The sequence below is a fragment of the Pseudophryne corroboree genome, chromosome 1 (assembly GCF_028390025.1).
Source record: "Pseudophryne corroboree isolate aPseCor3 chromosome 1, aPseCor3.hap2, whole genome shotgun sequence".
NCBI classification, from domain to species: domain Eukaryota; kingdom Metazoa; phylum Chordata; class Amphibia; order Anura; family Myobatrachidae; genus Pseudophryne; species Pseudophryne corroboree.
In genome coordinates, this window is record NC_086444.1 from 555,587,158 (window position 1) to 555,604,506 (window position 17,349).

Below are 17,349 nucleotides of genomic sequence, written 5' to 3' on the forward strand. Positions count from 1 at the left end.
AGATAAGGAACATTTCTTCAGCTTCATGAGGTCAAACCCCAGTATTTTGGTTAGCCCAGTAATGGAAGCCACCACAGACGGGTAAGTCCTGATGGACTGTGTATAGAAATTGCAAAATCACAGGAAATGATGAATTACTCTTAATCCAGTAGGACAAGGCCAATTGGGAATGGTGGAGTGCATCTCTGGGTCCTAATGTACCCCAAGATAGCAATCTCCTTCTGTTTAAAAATTCAGTTCTCCAACTTACCATATAGCTAGTTTGTCAAAAACGAGTCAGGACATACATGTTTGTGGTAGGATGTTACATCTTCAGAAAATATAATGTCATCCAAAATATAACAACATATTTATATAGAAGATATTGGAATATTGTTATGCACACCAGGGCCTGCAGGAAAGTACTGGTGTCAGGACTGTTATGCACTCCAGTGCCTGCAGGAATGTACTGGTGTTTGAACTGTTATGCAAAACAAATGGACTCACAGACAGACTAGGGAATATGACATAACGTACACAGAAGGTGGTAGGGTAACAAAATACACACAACGTGAACAGAGAAGCCCAGAGGCTAAGGAACTGGGTATCTCCCTTGTATTAGAACTGCTCAGATGTGAAAAGCAAGATGTTGTGTTTTAATACATAGAAAACCCGAAATGCTGTTGCTAAGGGCAACAGCAAAACCCTAAAGGGTTACCAACGGGTGTTGCAGTAAACTCCTTGGTCAGAGATGGAATGATAGACACAAGGAGATTCTCCACAATCCTAATTCTCACTTGCAGTGCACAGGTTCGGTTTACTGCCACTAAACTGACCCCTGACACCTAGCACAGTGAGACAGGATTAGACAGGCAAGTCTTAGAATACAGCCGCAAACTTGCTAAGTTCACAGAGTAGTAACAGAACCCCAGCAAGCTAAACGACTGACTCCAGTCTTACTGCTAGGTCTGGATTGGCAGAGTGTAATACCAAATCCCCAGGCCTATTTGCAGTAAGCAACAAACAAATACAAAGCTACACAGTACTGGCTAACTTTCAGAAACTGACTAACCAACAAAGATTCAGCAGCATCTGCTTACCCTGAAAAGAGGCCTTATAAAGCAGGTGCTGTCCACGCCCCACTCAGACCTCACAGACTGTGAGCACAAAAACCAGCACCGGATCCCCTGCCATGCACAGAGCCTATAACCACTGCACAGCAAAAGACCCGAACCGGAGTATCAGCTGCGCTCAGGTTACTCCGCTAGCACTTGTCTCCCGGTTGCCATGACGACGTGGCAGCACAGGGCAGGAGACCCTAACAGTACCCCCCCTCTGACGAGGGGTCAAAGAACCCCTACCACCGGGTTTATCGGGGAACTGCAAAAAGAAAGAGCGTATCAGTCTGGGGGCATGAAGATCACAACTGCGCACCCACGACCGCTCCTCCGGGCCATACCCCTTCCAGTGCACCAAAAATGACAGCCGACCCCGAACCACCTTGGAGTCAAGAATCCTTTCAACAACAAACTCCCTCTGGCCACGTATCAGAAGAGGGGAAGGTCTTCCACTGGAAGAAGGATTACTAATCGCCCGTTTTAAAAGGGAACAATGAAATGTTTTATTGATACCCAAAGAACGGGGCAGATCTAACTGAAATGCCACCGGATTGATAACCCTGGTGATCTTATAAGGGCCGATGAACCGGGGGCCTAACTTATGAGATGGCTGTCTCAACTTCAAATTCTTGGTAGACAACCAGACGAAGTCTCCTAATTTGAAGCTGCAGGGTCTTTTCCGCTTATCAAAAACCCTTTTGGTCACTAATGACACAGACACAAGGGCTTTCTTCTCTTTCCGCCAAATACCTCTAAGGACCGAAACCACAGAGGAACCACCAGGCGTGGAGTCCAGGGGGTCAAAAGAATTGGCCTTAGGATGATGCCCATACACACAAAGGAAGGGAGAGATCCCTGTAGCAGAGTGAGCCGCGTTGTTATAGGCAAACTCCGCCATGGACAGATGAGCAACCCAGTCAGTCTGACACTTGGAGACATAACACCTGAGGAACTGCTCCAAGGACTGGTTCACCCTTTCAGTCTGCCCATTAGACTGCGGATGGTAGCCCGACGACAAGCTGACAGAAATCTGGAGATCGGAACAAAATGCCCTCCAGAATTTGGCCACAAACTGGGATCCGCGGTCAGAGACCACATCAAGTGGCAACCCGTGGAGACGCACAACATGCAGCATAAATAATTCAGACAGGCGTCTGGCCGATGGCAGCCCAACCAGTGGAACGAAGTGCGCCATCTTCGAAAACCTGTCAACGACAACCCAGATGGCTGTCATCCCCGAGGATTTGGGCAAGTCCACCACAAAATCCATTGAAATGTGGGTCCATGGCTTAGATGGGATAGAGAGTGGATGTAGTGGGCCATCAGGAACCCCTCTAGGAGTCTTATTTCGGGCACAGATGTCACATGCCCGAACCCACTGATCCACATCCTTAGCCACCGAGGGCCACCACACCGCCCTAGATAGCAACTCCCGAGTTCTGGCAATACCCGGGTGACCTGCAGACTTCTTGGCATGGAATTCCAGGAACACTCGCTGTCTTAACCTAGGAGGCACAAACAAAAGACCTACCGGAAGGTCTGGAGGAGCCTGCTCCTGTGCTCTAAGGACTAATGATAAGAGGTCCTGGGTAATGCCCACTTTAATACATGATGGGGAAACAATGGGCAACGGCTCCTCGGTGGTCTCCTGGATTGGAGCAAAACTCCGCGAGAGCGCATCAGCCTTGATGTTTTTTGACCCAGGGCGATATGTTATCAAAAAATTAAAGCGAGCAAAAAACAAAGCCCATCGTGCCTGCCTGGCATTGAGACGCTTCGCTGACTCTAAATATGCCAGATTCTTATGGTCAGTGAGAATTGAGACCACAAACTTAGCCCCCTCAAGCCAGTGTCTCCACTCCTCGAGTGCATCCTTAATAGCCAACAATTCCCGGTTACCCACGTCATAATTCATCTCGGCAGGCGAAAATTTACGGGAAAAGTAAGCACAGGGATGAAGGCGATTATCTGACACTCCCATCTGAGAAAGCACTGCCCCAATACCCATCTCAGAGGCATCCACCTCCACCACAAAAGGACGCTCTGGATCTGGGTGTCGCAGCACCTTGGCCGAAACAAATGCCCTTTTGAGACGGGCAAAAGCCGCTTTAGCCTCACAAGACCAGTGAGCAACATCCGCCCCTTTCTTAGTGAGTGCCACCAAGGGCGCCACTATAGACGAAAATCCAGCGATAAATCGTCTATAAAAATTCGCAAAGCCCAGGAAACGCTGAAGCGCCTTCAAACTAGTGGGCTGCACCCAATCCAGGACTGCCTGTACCTTGGAACCCTCCATTTGGAAACCTTCTGGGGAGATAATATATCCTAGAAATGCGATTTGCTGAACTTCAAATTCGCACTTCTCCAGCTTCGCCCCAAGCCGGTGGTCTCTGAGTTTCTGGAGGACTAAGCGTACATGCTTCCGATGTTCCTCCAGGGAATGGGAGAAGATTAGGATGTCATCTAAGTATACAACTAAGAATCTATCCAAATATTCCCTGAGCACATCATTCATGAAATCCTGGAAGACTGCCGGGGCATTACAGAGCCCAAAAGGCATCACCAAATATTCATAATGCCCCGAGTGGGTATTAAAGGCAGTCTTCCATTCATCCCCCTCTCTTATTCGGATTAGATTGTACGCACCGCGTAGGTCAATCTTAGAAAAAATGGTGGCAGTACGAAGCTGGTCAAACAAGACCGAAATGAGAGGCAGTGGGTATGAGTTTTTAATCGTGATACGGTTCAATTCCCTGAAGTCGATGCAGGGTCGCAACGAACCGTCCTTTTTACCCACGAAGAAGAACCCCGACCCAACTGGAGACTGTGAAGGTCTGATAAATCCCTTAGCCAAGTTCTCCTGAATGTACTCTGCCATAGCCTGAGTCTCAGGACGTGACAGGGAGTACAACCTGCTCTTGGGAAGCTTAGCATTTGGCAACAAATCAATGGCACAGTCATAGGAGCGATGGGGAGGTAGTACCTCTGCAACTTTTTTGGAGAACACGTCCGCAAAATCTGCATAACACCCTGGCAATCCTGGCAAACTTAGCTGCGAGAACCTGACTGGAAGGCTCAAGCAACTCCTGAAACAATCAGTACTCCAACTAAGAATCTCCCCAGAGACCCAGTCAAATTGAGGATTGTGGGCCCTTAACCAGGGTAACCCCAACACCAATGGGGCAAAAGTACAGACAGTCACATAAAAGGACAATTTTTCAGAGTGTGTGGCTCCAATAAACAAAGAAATCTGGCTAGTGCAAGAGGTAATTTTACCTTGGGATAATGGTTCCCCGTTTAACCCACAAATCTCAATTTCCGATGCCAAGGGTACTAAGGGAACAGAGTGTTTCAGGGCGAATTGGCGGTCCATAAAAACCCCGTCGGCCCCACTGTCCACAAAGGCCTCAGTCTTGACAGTTTGACCGAGGATCTTCAAGGTCACCGGAATGATAAAAGTCCTCTTGGGAAATTCTGACTTCTGGCCTGACAGGATATTTCCCATCACCCTCAGGCCCTGAAGTTTTCCGGCTTTTCTGGGCATGATACTACCACATGACCTTTATTCCCACAGTACAAACACAACCCCTGCTGTCTCCTCCGCATCTTCTCACGCGAGGAGAGGCGGGTAGCCCCAATCTGCATAGGCTCCTCGGAAAATTCCTCAGAGTCTGAGGTTCCCTTGGGAAGGAAGGAAATCTCAGTCTCCCTTTCAAGCCTATGCTCTCTCAGCCGTCTATCCACCCGGATGGATAACTGCATGAGCTGATCCAAGCTATCAGGCAAGGGATGTTGTACCAGTTGGTCCTTTATCTGGTTAGAAAGACCTCTTCGGTACTGGTGTCTCAGGGCTTGGTCATTCCACTGGGTATCATGGGCCAACCTCCGAAACTCCGTACAGTAAACCTCAACTGGCCTTCGCCCTTGCTTAAGGATCGAAATCTGAGCCTCGGCTGAGGCCGTCTTGTCAGGGTCATCATACAACATGCCCAGTGCCGTAAAAAAAGCATCAACACTTTTAAGCGACGGACAGTCAGGCTGCAACCCATATGCCCAGACCTGTGGGTCTCCTTGTAGCAAGGAAATCACTATGCCCACCCGCTGAATCTCCGACCCTGAAGACTGAGGCCTAAGCCGGAAGTATAGCTTGCAGCTCTCCTTGAAACAAAAGAACTGCGAGCGATCTCCAGAAAAACGATCTGGGAGATTTACTTTCGGCTCCTTAACCCCTGCAGGTGCTGCTGCTGCGGGAGCTCCGCCAGCAGCCTGGGAGGTGTGCATTTTAATGGACAAATCATTACATTTTTGAGTCAGGACCTGCACCTGATCAACCACCTGTTGCAACGTATTTTGAGGGGTATGCTCCATATTCCCACAAAATTTCAACAGGAGTATTGGGCTGCTGAATATGTTATGCACACCAGTGCCTGCAGGAAAGTACTGGTGTCAGGACTGTTATGCACTCCAGTGCCTGCAGGAATGTACTGGTGTTTGAACTGTTATGCAAAACAAATGGACTCACAGACAGACTAGGGAATATGACATAACGTACACAGAAGGTGGTAGGGTAACAAAATACACACAACGTGAACAGAGAAGCCCAGAGGCTAAGGAACTGGGTATCTCCCTTGTATTAGAACTGCTCAGATGTGAAAAGCAAGATGTTGTGTTTTAATACATAGAAAACCCGAAATGCTGTTGCTAAGGGCAACAGCAAAACCCTAAAGGGTTACCAACGGGTGTGGCAGTAAACTCCTTGGTCAGAGATGGAATGATAGACACAAGGAGATTCTCCACAATCCTAATTCTCACTTGCAGTGCACAGGTTCGGTTTACTGCCACTAAACTGACCCCTGACACCTAGCACAGTGAGACAGGATTAGACAGGCAAGTCTTAGAATACAGCCGCAAACTTGCTAAGTTCACAGAGTAGTAACAGAACCCCAGCAAGCTAAACGACTGACTCCAGTCTTACTGCTAGGTCTGGATTGGCAGAGTGTAATACCAAATCCCCAGGCCTATTTGCAGTAAGCAACAAACAAATACAAAGCTACACAGTACTGGCTAACTTTCAGAAACTGACTAACCAACAAAGATTCAGCAGCATCTGCTTACCCTGAAAAGAGGCCTTATAAAGCAGGTGCTGTCCACGCCCCACTCAGACCTCACAGACTGTGAGCACAAAAACCAGCACCGGATCCCCTGCCATGCACAGAGCCTATAACCACTGCACAGCAAAAGACCCGAACCGGAGTATCAGCTGCGCTCAGGTTACTCCGCTAGCACTTGTCTCCCGGTTGCCATGACGACGTGGCAGCACAGGGCAGGAGACCCTAACAAATATGTTGTTCATGTACTGTATTTTAAAATGTCTGGTGTGTTACCTTACCCAAATGACATGACCAAATATTTGTAGTGTCTGTCACATGCATTAAAGGCCATCTTCCATTCATCTACACACTTTATTGATTCTAATTAAATTGTGGGCCCCATGTAGATCCAATTTAGCAAAAAAATGTGCCCCCTTAATTCAATCAAAAAGCACTGAGATAAAGGGTAAAGGGTGTCTCTATTTAATATTAATGACATTGAGACCCCAGCAGTCAATACAAGGTCTAAGACGACTGTTCTTTATTTAACAAAAAAGAACCCAGCTCCTGTCAATGATTTAGACTCTCTGATAAACCCTAATTTAAGTTTCTCTTGCATATACATAGGCGCCTCCATTGTCTCTGAAAGTAACAGGGGGGAAGACTCTACCCCAAGGTGGAATTTTCCGGGGTAACAAGTTGATAGGACAATATAATTCCTTGTGAACAGGCAGTGCCTCTGCAGCATTTTTGTTGAATACATCTCAAAAGGACTGATAAGGTGCCAGCAAAGAGTCATCTAGAGAGATGGTAGCACTATGAATGACCCAATGTGGAGGAATGATTGCAGACAAAAACCCCTGATGGCATTGAGGTTCCAAGGTCATCATTTGTGGTTTTCTCCAATCTAGGATTGGAGCATGTAGTGAACTTTCCCAGTTACAATTAATTTTCCATTGAAACCAGAATCCATAAAGGCCATAAGTGAACCTGAAGATTTATTCAGCAATAAGGATACTGTATTAGAAAATTGTGAGGAGACATCTTCTTTTGGGGTGTATTGAACTGCAACTACTGTAATCTAACCACTCCTTGATTAGTTAGGATTTCTGGTTTCCTGGTTGCTTGAGACAACTGTCGAGAAGGTGCCCTGGGCTGTCTTTAATGCAGAGGTATATTAACTTATCTGAGGATGATAGCAGCTTCCTGTAAACCAGATCATCCTTAAATTGTTCTGATAACCGCTGCCAGAAGGTGGAAACAAGAGCTTTATTGTTCCAATTAAGTATGGAAGCAAGATTCCTGAAATGTATAGTGTACTATCCTATGGACAGTGCTCCTTGTTTCAGGCACAGAATGGTGAAGGCTGCTGACATCACCCATCATAGAGAATCATTCCTTTCCCTCATGGGAGACACCCATGCCATGGCCTGTCCTGACAATAAGGAGATATCATAGGCCACATTTGTTCTTTCCAAAGGGAAATCACCAGCCTGTTTTCAAATTGTATAGAACACTGGTACAGAAAACCCCAGCAACTTTTGGGATATCCATTGAACTTTGGGATTAGGTTTTTGTAGTAGAGATGATACTTCTTTGGCTTGGAGGGGTGTTGCAGGAGGTGTTGTAGGTGTACCTAAAGAGGCTGAATAGTGTTGACATCCTGCATGGGATTCTACAGTTACTGCATGACCTGGGCCTGGTTGTGCTCTTTTTCTGGTAAGCAGGTGCTCCAGGAGTTTCTTTAGTGAAGGATCACCAGTGGCATCCAAGCTTAAGACCAGAATACTCTGTCACAAATCCCAGATGGACGATGCTGACCGTACTCTTGGAGCTGGTGTATACCCATAATTGAGGTGTGGAGTCTAACAAAATGGTAACTTTCACCAGGGTCCCCCACAAGGGGATTTGTACTTTGCTGTGCCTGATATGCAGGTTGCTGTCCTCAGTCTAGGTTCCAATGTATGGGCTGGTGGTATGAAGGAACAAAAGACAGAGAGAAGCTGAATAGGAGCACAGTCATTTGTAATGGGTCAGAACCAGGTGGGCAATGTTAGCAGGGAGCAAACAGAATCAGATCAAGGAATAGCCATGGTCAGGAACAGGAAATCACTAATAAAAATGTACTGGTAGTTCACTGTGAACAAACACTGGAGCTAGGCATGCACCTAATACTCTGGCACTGGATAGTGCCCACAGACTTCCTTTTATAGGATGGAGAGTTTGAATCTGCTGCCAAACATGATGTCACATTTGGTGCACCTGGCCCTTTAAATCACAGACAAAGCTGTTATGATATGAAAGCTTCAGTTATATCCCCCAGCTCATGTTGCTGCTCTAAGGCTGGGTACACATTTGGCGATATGCACACGATATCGTCTGATCGGGCGGATGGGACGATATATCGCTCACATCGTACAGTGTGTACTGACTATATCATTAACAATGATCGCTCTCATGGGTCATTAACGTTGTACAATATCTTTCATTTTCACCTTGAAATCTAAGATATTGTACGAGAGGGCATGCCCCTGGATGCGGTTACATGCCATCACTGAAGAGAAGCCAACGATATTGTTCAGTGTGTATGAACGAAATTGTTTGTAAGGGGGGGGGGGGGGGAATCTTGCACATTGTCACATCTAATGTGCCACCGGCAAGTGTGTACCCAGCCTTAGCTTTACACACATATCACATGCAAGATTGTGTGAAATAAATCAGTGCAGATGCACAAGTGAAGCAGTGTCACCCCACTCTCCGATATGAACCAAAGCAACACAGACATCATCAATTCAGTTGGTATTGCTGATCCTTAGAAACATCCACACAAGGTGGTGTTCCATCAGTGGTGAGCTCCTCTTGATATTCTTATTAGCTCAAGACAAAAAGCAGGCTGTGCTTTCCCTGACATGTCAGAAAGCTCATTGTGTAGCTCACTGTGTAGCTTTCTGTGCAGATTCTCTTCCTGGAGTTGCCATTCTCAGATGGACCTCTGGTCCCTTTGCTTCCTGGTCCCCCACCCCACCACCACCCCAGTGCCTGCTGTGCTGCTGATTATTGCTGATTGGTCAGACCCCCACCCAGCGGCTGCAGACATTAGCAGCTGCTGGGGAAATGTAAACAAAGCAGCCCTCACCCCGCCCTGAGGAGCCCCAGAGGTTGCTGAGAGGATCAGGTGCCAGGAAACTGAAATAGCAGTGGTTGCGGTGTTCCTACCATCAATGTTTGTACCAATTTTATTTTTTAGATTTTTTTTTAATAAAAATTATATTGGATATACTTTAAATAAATGTTCTTAACCTAATTCAATCATAAAAAAATAATTTCTGAGCAGTTTATATGAAAATTAGTAGTCAGTTAAGTGGTTAGGTAAGCATAGCAACTATGTAGAAGGGGCTCCAAATTTAATTTTTTTCCCCCTCCAAGCAGTCACAGGAACTTTCTGACATGCTCATTTATACACTGTTATTAAAATAATCCTCCACCATTCTATGGATGGTTACTGTATCAGATTGAGTCATGGTAGAGTTGTCACTAATGTTGAGCCTGACCAAATGTCAAAATGTTGTGTCACTCTGGCGCACTGAGTGGTCTCATCCTCATCACCTGTGGGTCTCTGGGAAAAAACTTCACACTGCAAGTCACACATCACAGTGCTTATATTATTAACGTGGCGGCACAGCACCTACTGAGCATTTCTGTAACACAGTGCCATCGCCTGGCCCTGATCACACACAAATTTGTCCCTTGTTTGTATTTTTTTTGTATACACAATTCAACTCACACTGCGCTTATATTATTAATGGCACAGCACCTGCTGAGCATTATTGTTACATAGTGCCACTGCTTGCCCTGAACACACACAATTTTGTGTGGGGCAGTGATGGGGGGAGTGAAGTCACATGACCAGTGGAACCTGGAAGACACTGCTGGAGCTGCCAGAACATAAGTCACCACCGGGACTACCAGGACATTCTAACATGTCAACGGGATGCTGTCAATTTACCTACAATCAAAATCCCGACAGTCAAAATACCGACAACCATTGACTGATGGTCAAAATACCAACATAGTCAAAATACAGAGATTTAAATTACCAACAAGGTACTGACATTTAAAATGTCGACAGGTCAAAAAGTCGACATGATTTTTTCATGATTTTTTCATTAAAAACCAACTTGTTCATCCTTTACCATCCCAGTGGACCTGGAGGGGAAACATACTACTGTGCCGAGCGCAGCGAGGTACAGTGCCCAAAGTGCACTCGCCATGTGAGGAGATGCGGTACACTTATACAGTGTCCATGTCAACCTATGTCGACATACACATCAAAAACCCAATGAAAAACTCCTTAAGTTTCTAGGTTTACAAAATTGCATAGTTTTTTCCTCCATTACTTATAATGTAACATTTAAACTGTTACTGCAACTCTGTTTTTTTAAATAAAATGTATCCATGTGTCCTGGTCATGATTTCCATTGCACCATGACTCAATAAGTGGAAGTGAAATTCTAGACTGCTGGGAGCCCCACAATTGCATATTATACATCACAGGAATGCCAGCCAGGTGCAGGGATGCTATATATTCTGGAAATGTAATATTAGATCCCAGCAATAAGGTATATCATGCAAATATTCTTTCTACCAATTAACTGCAGTTGTAATCTGAAGAAAATCAACAAACCATCCTCTTACTGACTTATCTTTTGGAAATTACACATACAGGCCCATATTCAATTAGCTGTGGTAATTAGTCAGAGTTGATTAATTCTCCAGGGGCTATTCAATTAGCCCCAATACATGGAATTTATTGGGGATTATGCATCGGGTGCCTCAGGCAACCAAAGCACAATCCCTGATAAACTGTCCTCAGAGCTGTCAACAACACATGGGTCCGAATACTTATCCCTGATCCAGTGGCATAACTAGAAATTTTTCTCCCCCAAGCCAAATATTCTCTGGCGCCCCCCCCCCCCCCCATAATTGTCACTAGTAAAGTGATGAATCTGCACGTGCCGAAGGCGCGTACTACAAAAAGAGTGCGTGGCCTTGCACAGACATTGGCCACCACAGGAAAAAAATAATCCTCATTCATGCCCCTTACATTATTTGTAATTTTTCCTCCTTATAGTAATGCCCAGTATACATTATGCCACATACTGCAATGGCCCTTAGACATTATGCCACACACAATAATGCCCATGACACAATATGCACAGACCATAATGCCCCCGACACATTATGCCACACACCGTAATGCCTGTGACACATTATGCCACGCATCGCAATGCCCGTTATACATTATGCTACACACTGCAATTCCCCTGATACATTATAGCACATAGGGGTCTGGGACTCCAGGTCGACAACAAAAAGGTCGACATACCTTAGGTCGACGCCAATTGGTCGACACACCTTAGGTCGACATGGCCAAAATGTCGACAGGAACAAGGTCGACATGGAAAAAGGTCGACATGAGTTTTTTATGTTTTTTTGGTGTCGTTTTCTTCGTAGAGTGACCGGAAACCCCAATTAGTGCACCGCGTCCCCTCGCATGGCTCGCTTCGCTCGCCATGCTTCGGGCATGGTGCCTTCACTCCGCTCTGCTTCGCTCGGCACAGATTACCGTTACAATCGTAGTCCACATGGATCGTTAAGTATGAAAAAGTTCCAAAAAAGAAAAAAATTGTGAAAAACTCATGTCGACCTTTTTCCATGTCGACCTTGTTCCTGTCGACCTTTTGTCCATGTCGACCTAAGGTGTGTCGACCAATTGGCGTCGACCTAAGGTGTGTCGACCTTTTTGTTGTCGACCTGGAGTCCGGATACCAGCACATAGAATGCCCGTGACACATTATGACACACACCGCAATGTCCATGATACATTATGCCACACACTGCAATGACCCTGAGACATTATACCACATACCACAATGCCCGTAATATAGTATACCACACATCGTAATGCCTGTGACACATACTGCAATGCTCATTATACCCTATGCCACACACCGCAATGCCCGTTATACATTATGCCACACACTGCAATGCCCCAGAGACATTATACCACATACCACAATGCCCGTAATATAGTATGCCACACACCGTAATGCCTGTGACACGTTATGACACACATCGCAATGTCCGTGATACATTATGCCACACACCACAATGCCCATTACACATTAAGCCCTACAGTAAGGCTTCTAATTACTTTTAAATTACCTGCTCGTTGCCAGGGGTTTTCATGCTCAGGGTGTCATGCTTGTTGCCAGGAGTTTCATGCGCTAGGTGTTATGCTTGTTGCCAGAGGTATCATGTGCTGGGTTTCAAGCTTGTTGCCAGGGGGTAGTATTCGTTGCCAGGGGATTCATGCACTGGGTGTCATGCTCATTGCTAGGGGGTAATGCTTGTTGCCAGGGATTTCATGAGCTGGGTGTTGTGTTTGTAACCAGGGGGTAATGCTTGTTGCTAGGGCTATGCTCCCAGTGCCACATATGCCCCCCAGTGCCAGATATCCCCCCACAGTGCAAGATACACATATGCCCCCAGTGCCCCATATGCCCCCCAGTGCCAGCTACACACATACCCCCAGTGCCAAATATGCCCCCCCAGTGCCAGGTACACATATACCCCCAGTGCCAAATATGCCCCCCCAGTGACAGGTACACATATAGCCCCAGTGCCAAATATGCCCCCCCAGTGACAGGTAAACATATAGCCCCCAGTGCCAAATATGCCCCCCCCAGCAGGGTCAAATGCAGGATTTATAAGGGGGGTTTCCGTGTGTGTGTTGCTATGCTGTTGCTGCATATAGTAGCATTTTCTAGCGCACTGTGATGCTTATGCATCACGGTATACCGAGCTCAGTTGCAGTTAATGGATAGCGGGAACATGTGTCCCACATTATGAATGACAAGATGTGGCAAGACTATAGCAGGACACATCTGCATACAGTATATACATTGTATATATATATATATATTTTATGTATGTTTTATATATATATATGTCACTCAAATGTTGCTGTACTCCTTTTATAAATGGCATTGAAACATTGACTTATACCCCTTTGACACCGCACAAATAACCCGGTGTCGACCCGGCCAACATGGGACAGTGTGCAGTGTGAAAGCACCAAAGCTGAAATCCCGGGTCGCCTGACCCGGCAGTTCAACCCGGGAATAAAGCAGTGTTATACCCGGGTTGATTACCGGGTCAATGGCAGCGTAAACGGGCTCCCAGGTCGATGCGACCCGGGACCCGTTCGGTACAACAGGGAGAGGCGGCGCGGCAATAATCTCATCTCCCAGCGCCGCCTCTGCCCCCCACCGCTATGGCAACCCACCCGGCATATTGCCGGGTAGGGGAAGCCAGCAACAGCGTCCAATGCTGGATCCCTCCCGGGAAGGACCAGTTTCAAATTCCCGGGTGGGATCCAGCATTGGCGGTGTGAAAGGGGTATTATACAATGTTACTGCAGTGGATGTTGTTTGCATGCTAGTAGTGCAGCACCATTTGAGTGACCTGTACTATGAACCCTATGCGACAGCACTAGTGATGAGCGGATTCGGTTTTACTCGGTTTTACTCGGATACCTTTTGCATATATGTGTATATATATATATATATATATATATACATATACATATATATATATATATATGCACACACACACACATGTAACCAGTCCCCAGATAGATGTAGAATTCTAACAGAAAGATAAATGTAGAAGCCCCTAGACTCTAGGGCCTAGAGAGTAAGAGAGAGAACTGTAGATAGATAGAAACCCCCTAGAGAGAGACAGAGACTTTAGATAGACAGAGACAGATTGAAACTGAGAGAGAGAGAGAGAGAGAGAGAGAGAGAGAGATGGAGATGGAGAGAGAGAGCTAGAGGGGGTGGAGAGAGAAGGAGTTGTAGAGAGAGAAAGAGAGATGGAGATAGAGAGACTGTAGATAGATCAGACACAAAGCCAAACTTACTCTTCCTCTGTAGGATCCCAGCTCCTGTGTGTGCCCTCTGGAATCCCCTGTGACGGGTCTCTTCCCCTCGTTTCGTGCTCCTGCCTCAGAGCTGCTGCATGCCTTATGTCAACTCAGCATTCAGTTTGTGCTCTGGGAAGACTTCTTGCAGTGTGGACACCACAAATGGAGATGGGGACATCTAGAGGCACCCGGAAGTACTGCACTCGGCAGTGACACTGATACTGCCTCTGCTCTCTTGTCAGCGCGTCCGGCCAGCTCATAACAGCTGTCCTCGGGTCACAAATGCAAACAGAGTGTCTGCCGGCCAGCACTGATCAGGCGGGGTTTCTGGGTACTCAAACCCCCCTCCCCTGCGTGCGCTACTGGCCAGTGCCAGGTACACATATACCTCCAGTGCCAAGTACACATATAACCCCCAGTGCCAAATATGCCCCCCCCCCCAAGTGTCAGGTACACATATACCCCCTGTGCCAAATATGCCCCTCCAGTGCCAGGTACACATATACTCCCAGTGCCAAATATGCCCACCCAGTGCCAGGTAAACACCCTCCCCAGGCTCCCCGTGCTGCCACTGCTGTGAGTTTTGGGAAGGAGCCGGAGGTACCAGCGCGCGCCTCTCCTGTGTGTCCCTCCTGGGTCCCCAGCGGCGTGTCTGTCAAATGAAGTGCCAGTTCATGAGCCAATCAGAGCTCACGAACCGGCACTTCATTTAACAGACACGCCGCTGCCGCTGGAGACCAAGGAGGGACACACAGGAAAGGCGCGCGCTGTGCCCTCCCGCCCCTCCGGCTCGTTCCCAAAACAGCGGCAATCAGTGGCAGTGGCGGCACCCCTGCAGCACTGCGCCTCCAAGCCACCGCAGTGGCTGCTGGGGCAGTAGTTACGCCAGTGCCCTGATCCCATGTGTTATTGCATGAAAACAGGACATTTGCCTCCCAAAAAAATGGGCTTTAATTGAACAGCCCAATAATGTCCATTGTTCAAAATTGTGCTATCAGTCTGTTTTTTGGGGAGAAAAATTATCAGGGCTAAGTGAATACCCTCCAAAGTATTATTAGAGACGTGCACGGACCCAGAGCTGGCGCAACCAGCTCAGCAGAATCTGCAAAGCAGGGAGGTGCCAGGCTGAAGAGGCACTCTCTCTGCTCTGCAACTCTACTGTTACTGTCTGCTGCATCTGTCACACTATATGACAGACAGCGGTACTGGCCCATGTTAGATCACATCAGCTCACTCTCACCTTTCTCCTCCCGCTACTCCCCACTGCACCTATGGTAGTGGTGCCGGCAGTTTGAAGTGGCGGTCATGGATCTTCAGTCTCTCACTGATCTGCTGTGCAAGTTGCACTCCCCCATCTCTCACCTCCTTTGGACATAAGTATAAGGGGCATTACTACTGTGCGCATTATGGGGGTCATTCCGAGTTGTTCGCTCTTTGCCGATTTTCGCAACGGAGCGATTAAGGCAAAAATGCGCATGCGCATGGTACGCAGTTCGCATGCGCTAAGTATTTTAGCACAAAACTTAGTAGATTTACTCACGTCCGAACGAAGAATTTTCATCGTTGAAGTGTTCAGAGTGTGATTGACAGGAAGTGGGTGTTTCTGGGTGGAAACTGACTGTTTTCAGGGAGTGTGCGGAAAAACGCAGGCGTGCCAGGATAAAACGCGGGAGTGTCTGGAGAAACGGGGGAGTGGCTGGCCGAATGCAGGGCGTGTTTGTGACGTCAAACCAGGAACGAAATGGGCTGAGCTGATCGCAGTGTAGGAGTAAGTCTGGAGCTACTCAGAAACTGCTAAGAATTTTCTATTCGCAATTCTGCTAATCTTTCGTTCGCAATTCTGCTATGCTAAGATACACTCCCAGAGGGCGGTGGCCTAGCGTGTGCAATGCTGCTAAAATCTGCTAGCAAGCGAACAACTCGGAATGACCCCCTATGTGTGGCACTACCACTGTGGGCATTATGTATAAGGGCTGCTACTACTGTGAACATTAAGTGTGACACTACTACTGTGGGTGTTATGTGTAAGGGACACTACTACTGTGGGCATTATGTGTGGCACTACTGCTGTGGGTATTATGTGTAAGAGGTGCTACTACTCTGCATAGGCATGCACAGCTAATTTTATTAGGGGGTGCACCACCTTTGGGCATGTCTAGCACCGTCTTTGGGCATGTCTAGCACCGCCTTATGGGCATGTCTAGCACACTACCCAGGGACATGTCTAAACTATTTTACATTCGCTCAGTAAAAATCACATTGCTTAAATCTAATTTCTCCCTAGTTTCTAATCATAAAGTAGATATAATACACCCCAGAGAAATAAATGAAACATAATGCTGTAACAACTGTCCGGTACTGACTGTCCGCTTAGGCATATCTCTGAGTCCTAGCTGCCTCTGCACCCTATTGCTGCTTACACTTCCCCAACCTATCCCTGACCCAGTGGCAGAACTAGCAAATGGTGGGCCTAGGTGCATATGCATATGCTCCCCCCTCCCCCCACACCTAGCATCAACACCCTGATTTTGAGTGGGCCACTCTGAAAAGTACAGGAGATTTAGAGGGCCATACATTTCAGTTTTAATATAACACAAGTAAAGTTTATATTTCACACGTGCATCACATCCACATTTGCCTCTTTCTATGCCATCAGACCCCTCCTCTGCAGGACACCAGCATTTGTCACACACGTCCCCATGCTTGCCGGCTACCTACAGTAGTGCCCCTTATTCACATTACACCACACCACACAGTATGAGACAAAATTCACATTGCGCCACACAGTATGCAACGAAATTCACATTACTCCACTGCGCATGAGCCGAAATTCACATTATGCCACACAGCATGAGCCAAAATGAACATTACGCCACACAGAATGAGCTGAAATTCACATTACACCACACGGAATGAGCCGAAATTCACATAACGCCACACGGTATGTGCCGAAATTCACATTACGCACCACGGTAGAAACATAGAAACATAGAAACATAGAATTTGACGGCAGATAAGAACCACTTGGCCCATTTAGTCTGCCCCTTTTTTATTTTATCCTTTAGGCAATCTCAATTCTTTTTTAACCTTAATTCTTTGTAAGGATATTCATATGCCTGTCCCAAGCATGTTTAAATTGCCCTACAGTCTTAGCCTCTACCACCTCTGATGGGAG